This window comes from Sesamum indicum, linkage group LG11, assembly GCF_026168435.1.
Source record: "Sesamum indicum cultivar Baizhima isolate 11 linkage group LG11, ASM2616843v1, whole genome shotgun sequence".
NCBI classification, from domain to species: Eukaryota; Viridiplantae; Streptophyta; class Magnoliopsida; order Lamiales; family Pedaliaceae; genus Sesamum; species Sesamum indicum.
In genome coordinates this window covers 15,297,369-15,310,562 of record NC_142667.1, presented here as the reverse complement: position 1 = coordinate 15,310,562, position 13,194 = coordinate 15,297,369, and the positions used below count along the sequence as shown (strand labels likewise).

The 13,194-nt window shown below is 35.9% G+C and overlaps 1 long non-coding RNA gene across 1 annotated transcript; it reads left to right on the top strand.

Annotated features, from left to right (window-relative positions):
- The first annotated feature begins 4,244 nt into the window (after positions 1-4,244).
- On the top strand, positions 4,245-8,802 carry LOC148785128 (uncharacterized). Its single transcript, XR_016062747.1, has 4 exons — positions 4,245-4,443; positions 4,747-4,943; positions 5,663-5,790; positions 8,559-8,802. It is a non-coding gene; the product is annotated as an uncharacterized LOC148785128 (long non-coding RNA).
- Positions 8,803-13,194: the final 4,392 nt, after the last annotated feature.

The following is a 13,194-nucleotide window of genomic DNA, read 5'->3' as shown; positions in this document are numbered from 1 at the left end:
TCACTTCTGCTTGGGGGTGGGCTACTGAAGTAGACCTTTATTTGATATGTAAACCCTTACACCAATCTTGTATTATGTGGCCTTGGAACTGTCGATCGTTGTGTAAGATTATTTTTCGTGAGAGCCCAAAACGGCAAAGATATTTTTTCATATGAATTTTCATTACTTCCATTTCTGTTATTTAGGCGAGTTGCTCAGCTTCCACCCACTTGGTGAAGTAGTCAATAGCTTCTAGTAGAAATTTTCTTTGGTTGGGTGCCTTGGGATATGGTCCCACAATGTCTGTCCCCCATTATGTGAAGGGACAAAGTGATAACATAGTCGTAAGGGGCTATGCGGTTTGGTGTGTAAGCAAAGAATGTTTTTGATATTTTTCACATTTGATCACCAGTTGCTTGGCATCTTGCGTCATGGAGGGCCTTAAATATCCCGCTCGCAGTTCTTTATTGGCAAGCATCCAAGTATCCGTATGTGCTCTGCAGCCACAATGTATTTCTTTCAGGACATGGATCCCTTTGAGTTGAGATAGACATTTAAGCAAATGATGTGTGAAAGACTTCTTAAAGAGGACCCCTCTCTATAACAGGAGACGGGATGCTCGGGCCTTAAGTCTCGACAACAATGCTTTGTATTCAACCTCATTGTTCGAGGCCTTGAATCTGAATTTTGGCAGGAATCATCCCACTTCAAGTCTTTCGCTTCGAAGTGTTTTGAAGAAGGGCATGCTTTTTTCTGCTCATGTAGAGATGATTTGGCATGGTGATGCTATCATTCCTGTCAACCTTTGCACTTTATTGATGTTGGAGGGGACTTTCATATCTAAAATTACCTTGATCTTGATGAGGTCGACTTCCATTCCTCTCTGGATAACCATGAATCCCAAGAAACGTCATCTCTTCACTCTAAATGCACATTTTCTAGAATTGAGTTTCAGTCAATGCTTTCTTAAGACAATGAATGTTTCCTCTAGGTCCGCTACATGGTCTTGTGTTTCTCTGCTCTTTCAAAGCATGTCGTCTACGTAGATTTCCATGTTCCTTTCAAGTTGGGGGCATAATATTTTTTTCCACCAAGCATTGTTAGGTGGCTCCGGCATTTTCAGACCAAACGACATGGCTATATAGTATAAGGTCCGACAGAAGTAATAAAGCTCACTCTTTTTCGGTCTTCAAGAACCAGCATTATCTGATGGAACCCTTGCGAGGCATCCATCATGATTAGAAGTTCACATCCAGGCATGGATGTGCAGCAGGGCTGCATTCTCAAAGCGTAAAAGGTGTTCCTAGGGGTCGGTCGATTCATCATACTTGGTGATAGCAGGAGTACGGCAGTTGGTAGGGAGTTCGTTGGTCATCACAAAATTTGTTAAGGGGATACTCTATAATTCTTCTCCTGGAACTCCTACTATTTGGTGTTGGACATCTTGGAGGTCTTTCTGAAGGCATTCTAAATGGGCCAGCCATTGCGAAGGAACTCTGACAGATTTGCTTCAGGGAGCCTCTGTATCCCGGAGGAAGGCGCTCCTGTCCCGACTATGTATTCTCCCAAAGGAATTCTTTATGTCTCTTCTTGAAGGGCACTTGCTTCCAGCGCAGAGGCTGGGCAATTAGGAACCAATATCACTATTTGTTCTCGTAAGGTTGTTCCGATAGCCTGTTGTTTAGCGCCCAGCAAGACTAGGGAGAGTTCCCCTGATGCGGTGAGGGAGGAAATACTCCGTCATGGGGGATTGACTAATGGTTCACCCTAAGAGGCATCATAGAAGCTGGAATATAGGGGCCGGACCCTCCTACTGGCGTTAGGGAGGTTCCTGCAACGACCTAGAGAGGCTGAGTGTTGTCGGGTGTCTCCATAGTCTTTTGCTTATTGCGGTATTACTAGGGGTTTCCATGGCAATTCACATCTTTAACTCAATTTTCCACAGATGGCACCAATTGATGCATGCGATTTCAGCACCAGCCCAAGTCTTTGGGTCTTGATAGCGAGATCGGACAAACGGAGCGAAAACTTTTAAGAAAGAGAACTTGCAAAATAAAATGTTAGCACTCTAGCGTCCAAATTAGTATTGGATCTGAAGAACAATAGTTCAAAGTGATAAAAAAAATGTTAATGAAATGAAACGTAATGCTGGAAAAGATAAATAAATCGCATTTTGTCAATGCCAGAGAATGATAGCAGAGTGATAACCAATGTTCTGTCTCTTGAAGGTATCCCCCCTCACCAGGGAACCGATCGTGCTCCATATTCTTGCGGTGAATGGGTAGCATTAGTTGAGATAAGATATGATCAAGTTCTATTTTTAGGGATTATACTGTTGGAACCATTATTTAGGTGAGGGAGAGAGTCCGAGACAGAGAATGACTCCTAGACCGCAAGGAGTCTGCTGTGTGTTAGAGTCCGAGTTCTTGGGGGAGGTCTTCCTGCCACGCACATTCCATGTCAACAGGGGGGGGCTACGTGGAGGGCTAATATATCTGCCACGCAGGCTTCAAGGATCACCATGTATATGAGGATTGGGCCAGCTACAAGTGTTTGGACCAAGCGTGTTTGGCCATTTAACCTGGGTTTCTTTCCTCGTCATGGGCATACGAAAGTGAGGCGTCTGGGCTTCTTATTTCGTTTTTTGGCCTAATTATGCTGGGTCATACCCATCATTTATTTATAAGTATTATAGGGTTAAGATAACTAATAACAAATATATTTTGTTATAGTGGATATTAAATATAATAGTAAAATTTATATACACTATATTAAACATCTATTTGCAAAACAAATTATCAAAACGTAATACATTGTAGTTAAGTTTATTTTCAGATAATATAAACCAAAATACAATATTTTTAATATCATCTAAAACTAAACTATGACATATTGACTAACAATTCTTATATATGGTGAATTTTGAAATAAATGCATTTTGTTGTAGTGGATATTGAAATCAAAGGGATTATATTAAATAGTTATTTATAAAAAAAATATCAAAAACTGAATTGTTCATTAAGCTCGTTGTTTTGAGATAATATAAACTAACATACCATATTTTAATATCATCTAAACCTAAAATATAAGAGATTGACATAATTCTAATATACAGTGGATAAATGAATTTTTGTTTTAGTGGATATTGAAATTATAGAGATAAAATTTCATACGCATTATATTAAATATTTATTAAAAAAATATATCAAAATATACTAATTGTTGGTTAAGCTTGTTTTTAGATAAAATAAAGCAAAATACCATACTTTAATATCATCCAAAATTAAAATATGGTATATTGACTAACAATTATAATATGTGGTGAAAATTTTGAAATATAAGCATTTTGTCGTAGTGGATGTTGAAATTAAAATGGTAAAAATTTATAAGAATTACATTAAATATTTATATACAAAAAAGTTCATGAGAATGTACTAACTTATTGATTAAGTTTAACTTTGGATAATATAAACTAAAATATCATATTTTAATATCATCTAAAATTAAAATATGAGATTTTTAATTATATATTGCAGTAAGAAATGAATGATAACTATTTATTGAAAATAAAATTTAGTTAGTATTTAGTTATAGTAGCACACGTAGCAAATAGTTCACTGTTCTTTGTATTTATCCAAAAAAAAAATTATTTTATTCATAACCCAAATATTCACTTTACCATCATTTTGAGGATTTTTGTAATTTAGATTTCATTATTTTATGATTTTAATATATTAATTTATATTTTATAATATATCATTCGACTACTATAATTCACACGATTGTTAGATATGATCGGTTAAAATTTTTAATCTAGAGATAATAAAATGAATTATTGAAACTATCCACTTAAGCGTCACGCATCCGTAAATGTGGTCAACCTAAATAAGTTTTATTATGCCAAATAGAATATACTGTATTTTTTATATTAAAATAAAAAATCATTAAATTTCATCCAAAAGAGATTTTAGCAATATTATCTAACGGCTTTTGGATAAAGAATTAAAAATATTGAATTTATCAAAAAGAATCTGATCTATATTATCTAACAAGTTTTTTAAGATACACAATAAAAAATATTAATATTTGTACAAAAAATTCTAATTAATATCATATTCTTTATTATTTGTTTAAGTACATAAAAATATGTATATTCAATATCTATTTTTTCAATTGGATAACAATTTAAATTTCCAAACAAGAAGGTTAATTTTGTTATTTTAGATCAAGAAAGAAAAAAAAATTGTTACCGTTAGAATTTCTTACCATTGCCACCTCATACTAAAAGGCACTCCTCACCTTCTCAAGGCAGCCGCTCCTCTCCTCCCCCAACCGCTACTTCTACTGTAACAGCGGCATCAATCGTCTTCTTAGGCAGCCACCTCCGCCGTCCGCCGTTCTCGTCCTGCGACCGCCAATCTCGTGTGCCGACCACCATTTGGCCTCCGTCTCTTATCTCTTCAGGTAATTCTTGAAATTCATCAACTCAAATCAAACGAGTTCGTTTAATTTCTTACATCAATGGTTTATGAAATATTTAATTTGAATAATTCTTAAAGATCACCGACTTAGATTACACAGTCTTTTGTATATTCTTGATTTTTTTCTTGGAAGGTTTCGGCCAATTGTTCCAAGGGCTCTCTTATAATTACTTCAATAAGCATGAGTTCACAAAAGTATTCCATTGTACCCCAAATTTGTTCAATCCGGCTTTACCCAAGATTCATGAGGATAATTTTAACCAAAGAATTGTTTCCATTTTTCCAGGAATTGCAAGAGTCAAAAAAAGACAGTGTTGCACTTTCAATGTGGAGTGGAGCAGCAGTGGCAAAACCTGGTTCGAAGCTGTTGTGCGAGACAAGGGTTGAGGGAGTTGCAAACAAGGATGCCGGTGTAGACATTGATGAGGAGAACAGCCAAGATGGCTCCCCGAATTGGAGATTTTGGAGGGCTCTTCCCTTTGGGTATGGTTGTTTTTTCATATGACTATAATCTGTTGGTGCTTCTATGCTTTTGGTCACTAGAATGGATAAAATGCTTTTGTTGTCTATATATTCTGCTTTTGACCTTCTATAAGTTATGGCATGAAGTGAAAAAGGAGGAAAAAGAAACTCAACACTCTTGATTTTTGTAGACTTCCTTCTATGTTTCTTTGCTCTCCATCTCGAGGGATATTTAGATTTTATTCTCATGTCCTTTTGCTGAGCGTCTCTGTAAAGTTGGGGCTTCATAATTGTTTATCGTAGTTTTGAGATACAATATTTGAACAGGGTTTAGGATCTTTGTGTGATGTGTTGGTCGATTGTCCTCAATTATTTTTGTTTGTACCACCTTGTTTAATTTTACGGAGGAACACAGTTGTTTCGGGGGGTTCTCGTTTCTATGTTCTCAAATGTTCTTGCATTTGGACATCCGATATTGTACAACAGTCAACAATTATGTTCAGAGTTTGACCCCAAAAAACTGCTGCAATTGAACTTTCGACCTTCACCTTTTGATCAAATTTCAGCTGGTAGAAATTAGTAGATTTTTTCTGTAAATTTTCACCAAAAATGCATGTATATCTCGACTCTTCAAATACGAAAAATAATTTCATCTAGTCTTTCTTTTGTCTGTTTGATTTTGATTTGGTGGTCCTTCCCTTCTTGTAATGGGATTTAATCACATTTGTATGCTTTCACAGTGGATTCTCATTTGGTGGTTGATAGTTGAAACCAAACTTGAGACTGCAACTTTGGCCTTAATCAGACTGCAATTTTGATTTCGTAGTTCTCTCTTAATCAGACTATTGGCCTTGAATTGGTAAGAGAGGTTAGTGATGTTTTCTCCTTTGCTCAACTTTGGTTTGGAAAAGGTTTGGCTTTGATCGGGAAGAGCAGTAAGTTACTACTTTGTCTTAACTGCTATTATCTTTTTCCAGTCAATTTCTCCTATCTCCTGTCGTAATGCATATATGTTATTCACTGAAATTTAAGTGCCAGCTATAAACTCTCTGCTACTCCAATTTGATCTCATCTCAAAATTTCTCGTTTTCTTCTATATCTTGGTTTATTCGTAGTTCTCTCTTAATGCAAAGTACAAGGAGAAAGGGCTGATTGAATTGTGATGTCATATTATTTATTAGCAATTATTTTATTTGCAAGCTTATTGTTAGCAATATTGTCATTGTCTATGTCTTACTAGTGCCATTAAACTTGTGAATTGTCTAGCATGTTTCAAGTCCCAAAAAGCATCAGTTAGATATGACGAGCCATCATTAGAAAATTCAGAAAGTATGTATTATGCAATCAAACATGTAGCATGCATATATTTGATTCTATAAGTGAAGCGCATTAGTTAGTATTATAGGTTATGTGTACTCGTTTATTAAAGGTTGAAGGCGCTACAGTTTGAATTTGGTTTTGCAAATTCTGTGTTACCGGAAAACGTCATATTGTTAAAAACTGTGTGGGAATCAAAAGGGTTGAATAGGATTTAAAACACTCAATTGGGACACATTTTGGCCGCTAAAAGTATGCTTTTTGATGATATTTTAGAACCTAGTGTTAACTTATGTATCTTCATATTCCTCTCTTCAAATTTCTAACCAAAAAGAGACCAATGTCCTTATCAGTTTTTTCTTGCCGACTTTTCTCCCATATTTTGAAATCAAGGAGGTTGAAACCATTGAATTTATGCTTTGTAAACTTCAAATCCAAATTTTGTGCGCTGATTTCTTTGAAAAACTCACGTGACCATCATTTTAACTCGGAAAGAATAGTATTGTGAATGTTTGGGGCAGTTGAAATGTGAATGGTGCAAGTATAGAGTTGAGACCTAAATTGGAGAACAAATCTCCCTCTTTTTTGTAAATTTATTCTTGGTTAATTCGTTGTGTTGGGTTTTCTTCATGAGCTTGTTTTGAAACTTTTTGTTGTTATACATTTAAAATTATTGTATGAATTTACAGAAATCATGTTGGTTCGTGTTAACATCTTATGTTTGCAGGTGTACCACTGAAAAATATCGAAAAATCTATATTATCCAACCATGAGTTATTTTATTTTGTGGACTTTGGGAAATTAAATACTATGCTAAAGTGTAGACCGGTTGTCTAGATGCCAATCAATTTTTTTTAAGAAGATTTCATGAATTTTGTGAATATATGTAATCTCAAACGTTTGATAAATGTTTTTTAATGAACAAATTAGTACTAGATATGAGAATTTTTTTAGTTTTATTGAGTAATTAAGCATAGTATATTTCTAAAAAAAATGTTTTCTTTTTTATTCTTTTACTAAGATTTGTTTTCTCTTGTCAAGTGCTTTATCAACTCATGCTTTCAAAATCAGTATGGAATGCACCAATTTCTCTAAGAAAAATTTACAAAGTTTGAACATTTTGGTCAGTTTTAACAAGTATATAGATGTATTTCATTTCCTTTTTTTGTGGATAAGTGCCTAAAAAAGTCACATGTTTTTATTTTCAAAGAAAATCATTAATTGATTTTGATTGTCATTTAAAGAAGTTTTTGTATTCTTGGGAACACTTTGAAGTTTGAAGTGCATTCGATTTATTACTTTTAAACAAATGGATAATTTTTTCTTTAGACTTCCAAAAAAGTGTATAATTAGCTTTGTTGTGATAAATAACTGAATTGATAATACTTAAAGAAATACATGCATTAACTATATTGCTACTTGCCAAAATGTGGTAACAAATCTTTTAACATGATAGGTGTACAAGTAATTTAAAAATAAACAATGAGATGGCATCTAGACAACCGTTTTACCGTGTAGTGTATGATATTTAATTTCTGAAGTTCAAAAATAAACTAATTTGTGGTTGCGTAGTGGTGATTTTTTGACAAATTTTTCTATGATACACCTACAAAGTTCGGATGTTGATATGGACAAATATGGTGTTTCTGTACAATTTGTACAAAAGTCTTAAATGTATGACAATCAAAAGGTTTTGAAAAAGCAAATTGGATAAAACCTAACATAATGAATAATTTGAGAATAAATTAACAAAAATGGTGGAGGATTAATCTCCCCTTTAGGCATCAACTCCGAACTACCTTGCATTCTTCACATTTTAAACTGGCCTCAGAATTCGTAATCCCATTATTTCCAAGTTAGAATGTTGAGAATGTGAAGGTTTCATAGAAATCACATACACTTTTGGATTTGAAGTATACAAAGAAAAAATGCAATGGTTTCACCCTTTCTTGAATTCTAAAATATGGAAAAAAAATCGGTGAAGAATAACTCGATAGGGACAAAGGTTGCGCCTTGGTTAGAAAAATGGTAGAGAGGAAGCGATAGATACATTAGGTTATCATGTGGTTCTAATTAGTGTCAAAAAGCACATTCTTTTTAGCGGTCAATGCGAAACAATTGAGTGTTTGAATCTCCTACTTCAATCTTTAAATTCCTGCACAGTTTTTAACGAGATGATGTTATTTTGGCAAGCACATTATCGAAAAACCAAATACAAACTCTAGAGCCATCAATCGTAATAGACGTGTATAGATAGATACATTGCATTTTGCTCTTAACATACTTTTAAATGGCACTGATATTGTTGATTACGTGCAGGGTAATACCAGTGAAGATGATCCCAAATGATACAGTCGTCAACTTGCTTCATAATAACACACTAGCTTTCATGACACACACAAGAGCCTTGCGGTTTCTTTTCCGGGACATCGACATCCATTATACTTTGTTTGTAGTACTTTTGGTCTTCAGTGGAAAAGGCCTTTGTTTAGACTTTTTTGTATTAAAATTACCTATTGCAATTCCTTCAGTATTTAATGGGACGCAACACCAGTTACACTTATTACTACTTCTATTCTCTACTACATGTCCTAATCATAGTCTTGTGACATAGATCTATGATATACTTAAATAAAACTATTTTTATGCATTCCAAAAGAGCACTCGGCTTCCAGTATAACTCCACTTCATTAATCAGAGCAATGCTCTTAGTTCTCAACTTGTATCAAAAGTTTCATTATTCTTTTCCTCTCTAATTTGTTTTTCAAATATTCTCATAAGCAACGCTCGTAATTTTGCTATTTAAAACCAGAACCTAGAGGTTTCAGATTACGAACCTCTTCAATACATTCAATTAGAGGGTGCAGATATACTCTTAAGGAGAGAAATCGAAAATGGACTGAGTTGCCGCAATGTAAAATTGTATAATTCCTTAGAATGCATACAGATATGTTGCATCATCGTTGCTGATACCAGTCACATCTGCTACAGCTCCAATCTAAAAGCAATGAAAATGCGAGTGAATCAATCCGAGAATGCGCAATTGGAAGCGGTAAATAAAATTACGTAAATTAAAAGCCGAACATAATAATACCATGATTCCAAGTGGTGTACCCTTGGAGTTGCGGCGCGTTTGATATAGTTAATTACAACAACAATAAAATTAAACGGTGCTTATGGTAAAATTAAAAATGAGAAGTGCAAGAAACGTAAATCAAGAATTGCCTTTGATTGATTTACTTTGAACCTCCTTCATTTGAGCCGTTTACGTGAGACTTCAACGTTAAAGTCCTTTAAAGACGCGTCCACACCACACCTGAATATGAGATCCCTTAATTCAATTTGCTAGAAAAGAATTAAGGAGAAAAAGAATACACCTTGGAGAGGGGCGTCGGACGGATGTTCTAGGGTAGGAAAATTATTTTTGTGTTGTGTGGTTTCATTAGTTATTACAAGTAACTAATATACATATATATATATATATATATATATACCTTGAATGGATTCATAATTTGTGCAAAAGTATTAAATGTACGACAATCAAAAAATTTTGCAAAAGCAAATTGGATAAAAACCTAATATAATGAATAATTTGAGATTAAATTAGCAAAAACAGTAGAGGATTATCTCCCCTTTAGGCGTCAACTCCGAACTACCTTGCATTCTTCACATTTTAAACTGGCCTCAAAATTCATAATCCCGTTACTTCCAAGTTAGAATGTTGAGAATGTGAAGGTTTCATAGAAAATCACATACATTTTAGATTTGAAGTATACAAAGAAAAAATGCAATGATTTCACCTTTTCTTGAATTTTAAAATATAGGAGAAATCGGTGGAGAATAACTAGATATAGACAAAGATTGCGTCTTTGGTTAGAAAAATGGTAGAGAGGAAGAGACAGATACATTACGTTGTCATGTGGTACTAGATAGTGTCAAAAAACACATTCTTTTTAGCGGTCAATGTGAAAAAATTGAGTGTTTGAATCTCCTATTTAAGCATGAAGTTCAAGGAGAAGTTAGAGCGTCTGGGGGCTGAGAATCTTAAGCTAAGGGAGTATAAGAAGGAAGCAGTGGGTCGCTTACAGCAGCTGGAGAAAAAGTTGAAAAAATTGCAGAAGGAGACCTATCAAAGGGAATTAGCTAAAATCGTGGGAACTTATTTCGAACATGGCTTCGTGGAATGCAAGAAACAGTTCAAGGCGCATAGGTACCCTCCATCAGGGGAGGAGCCCTCTGTTTTAGATATTGCCACGGCCATGGAAAACGCTCCAGACCCTTTTTTGGATGCTCCTGCTCGTGAAGGTAGAGGTTTCCCTCTTGAATCGGATTCGGTCTTGGAATTGATCATCCTTTAATCTGATGCCACTTTTCACCTAGGTGTGTACTTGACAAGTTGTTTTTTTTCCACAGAGGATGATTTAGACAACATATTAGGAGAGGCCGAGGCCGAAGTGAGGGGTGCCACCTTGAATCAACAATTGAATCTACAGCAAGGAACCTCTCAAGAGTGGGAGATCGAAAGCCCCCAAGGATGTCGATGCCTGTCTGTCTGAAACTTTTGTTGCTGTGACTTCCAAAGAAAAGAATGAAGGCCCCGCCTGTAGGGAAAAAATTCAAAAATCTAATGTGATTTCCAGTCGGAACAATTTACTTCTTTTGCTTACTTTCCTCCATTGAAAATGGAGATGAGACGATTTATTTTTTTACTTTGATGGAACAAATTTGCCCCTGTCCTTGGTTTTTAGGACATGGGTCTTAACATGGTATCGAATTATCTTTCCTTCCATGTTTGTTGCTCTGTTTCTTTTATATGTGAGTACCCGTAGGCTTTTTCGTGGAGCATGGAACCTTACATCAAACTTCTGGGGCGGGGGTTCCCAATTTTTCTTGAAGGTGCCTCCAGGATATTTTAAGTAAGGGGGCTCCTTTTTACCTTTCTCTGTCTTTTTTGTTTCTTGTTGAAGTATTTAAAAAGTACGGCACGAACCATATGTTACAAAAAAAGATCACTGAAAAATATGAGGGCTTAAGGTGGAAGCCCCAGGTGGGTCCTTTCAATGGTGGAGGCCTGCATAAGCTTTGGTAGCGTTACTCCTGAATTCTTTTATGCCTCAATTTAACGAATGTGATACATCTAACCTTTCGAGAAAGATGCCTGTCACATGTAAATTTAGTAAGGGGAGCCTTTATGGGAAGGCTAGTGAAGGATGTCCATAAAGAGGACAAATTTTAAGAGGGGTCCTTCAGGAAACCCTTTATAGGATATCCAACAGGAGGACATTTTTTAGGGAGAGTCCTTCAAGAGGACTTTATTGCAGGATGTGGGGTGTAGAATGAGGGTATTCTTCATCATGAGTAGCACCTTTTGAGGTTATTAATGTTCCAGGGTCGTGACAATGGTCGTCATTCAGTATCTTTCAATTTATAAGCACCTCGTCCTATTATGGTTGTGACCTTGAAAGGCCCTTCCCAAGTGGGATCCATTTTTTCTACTGATTTTGATGCATCTACCCTTCGTAATACCAAGTCACCTACTTGGAGGCTTCGTATTTTTACTTTCTTATTGTGAGTGTTGATCATAGTGTTTTTATACCTTTGAATCTGAATGAAGGCTTTGTCTCTCAATTCTTCGATGAGGTCCAGGTTTTCTCTTAGCAGTTTCGTATTATTTTATTTTGAAAATAGAGAATTCCGTAAGAGGGTACCCCTAACTCTGCAGGGATGATGGCTTCTGTCCCGTACACTATGGTGAAGGGGTTTTCTCTTGTGGACCCTCTAGGGGTTATGCGATATGCCCACAGAACACTGGTTAATTCTTTTGTCCAATTTCCCCCGACTCGCTCTAGGTGTCTTTTGATTCCTTGATAAGGATTCGGTTGGTCACTTCTACTTGCTCACTGGCTTGGGGGTGGTTACTGAAGTAGACCTTTATTTGATATGTAAACCCTTACACCAATCTTGTATTATGTGGCCTTGGAACTGTCGATCGTTGTGTAAGATTATTTTTCATGAGAGCCCAAAGCGGCAAATGATATTTTTTCATATGAATTTTCATTACTTCCATTTCTGTTATATAGGCGAGTTGCTAGCTTCCACCCACTTGGTGAGTAGTCAATAGCTTCTAGTAGAAATTTTCTTTGGTCGGGTGCCTCGGGATATGGTCCCACAATGTCTGTCCCCTATTATGTGAAGGGACAAAGTGATAACATAGTCGTAAGGGACTATGCGGTTTGGTGTGTAAACGAAGAATGTTTTTTATATTTTCGCATTTGATCACCAGTTGCTTGGCATCTTGCGTCATGGAGGGCCTTAAATATCCCGCTCGCAGTGCTTTATTGGCAAGCATTCAATTATCTGTATGTGCTCTGCAGCCACTATGTATTTCTTTCAAGACATGGTTTGCGTTGAGATAGACATCTAAGCAAATGATGCGTGAAAGACTTCTTATGGAGGACCCCTCCTTGCAACAGGAGACGGGATGCTCGGGCCTTAAGTCTCGTCACCAGTGCTTCGTATTCAACCTCATTGTTGGAGGCCTTGAATTTGAATTTGGCAGGAATCATCCCACTTCAAGTCTTTCACTTTTCGGAGTGTTTTGAAGAAGGGCGGGCTTTTTTCTACTCATCTAGAGATGAATTGGCATAGTGCTGCTATCATTCCTATCCTTTGCACTTTATTGATGTTGGAGGGGGCCTTCATATCTAAAATGGCCTTGATCTTGATGAGGTTGGCTTCCATTCTTCTCTGGGTAACCATGAATCCCAAGAAACGTCATCTCTTCACTCTAAATGCACATTTTCCAGAATTGAGTTTTAATCGATGCTTTCTTAAAACAATGAATGTTTCCTCTAGGTCCGCTACATGGTCTTGTGTTTCTTTGCTCTTTAAAAGCATGTCATCTACATAGATTTCCATATTCCTTTCAAGTTGAGGGCAGAATATTTTTTCCACC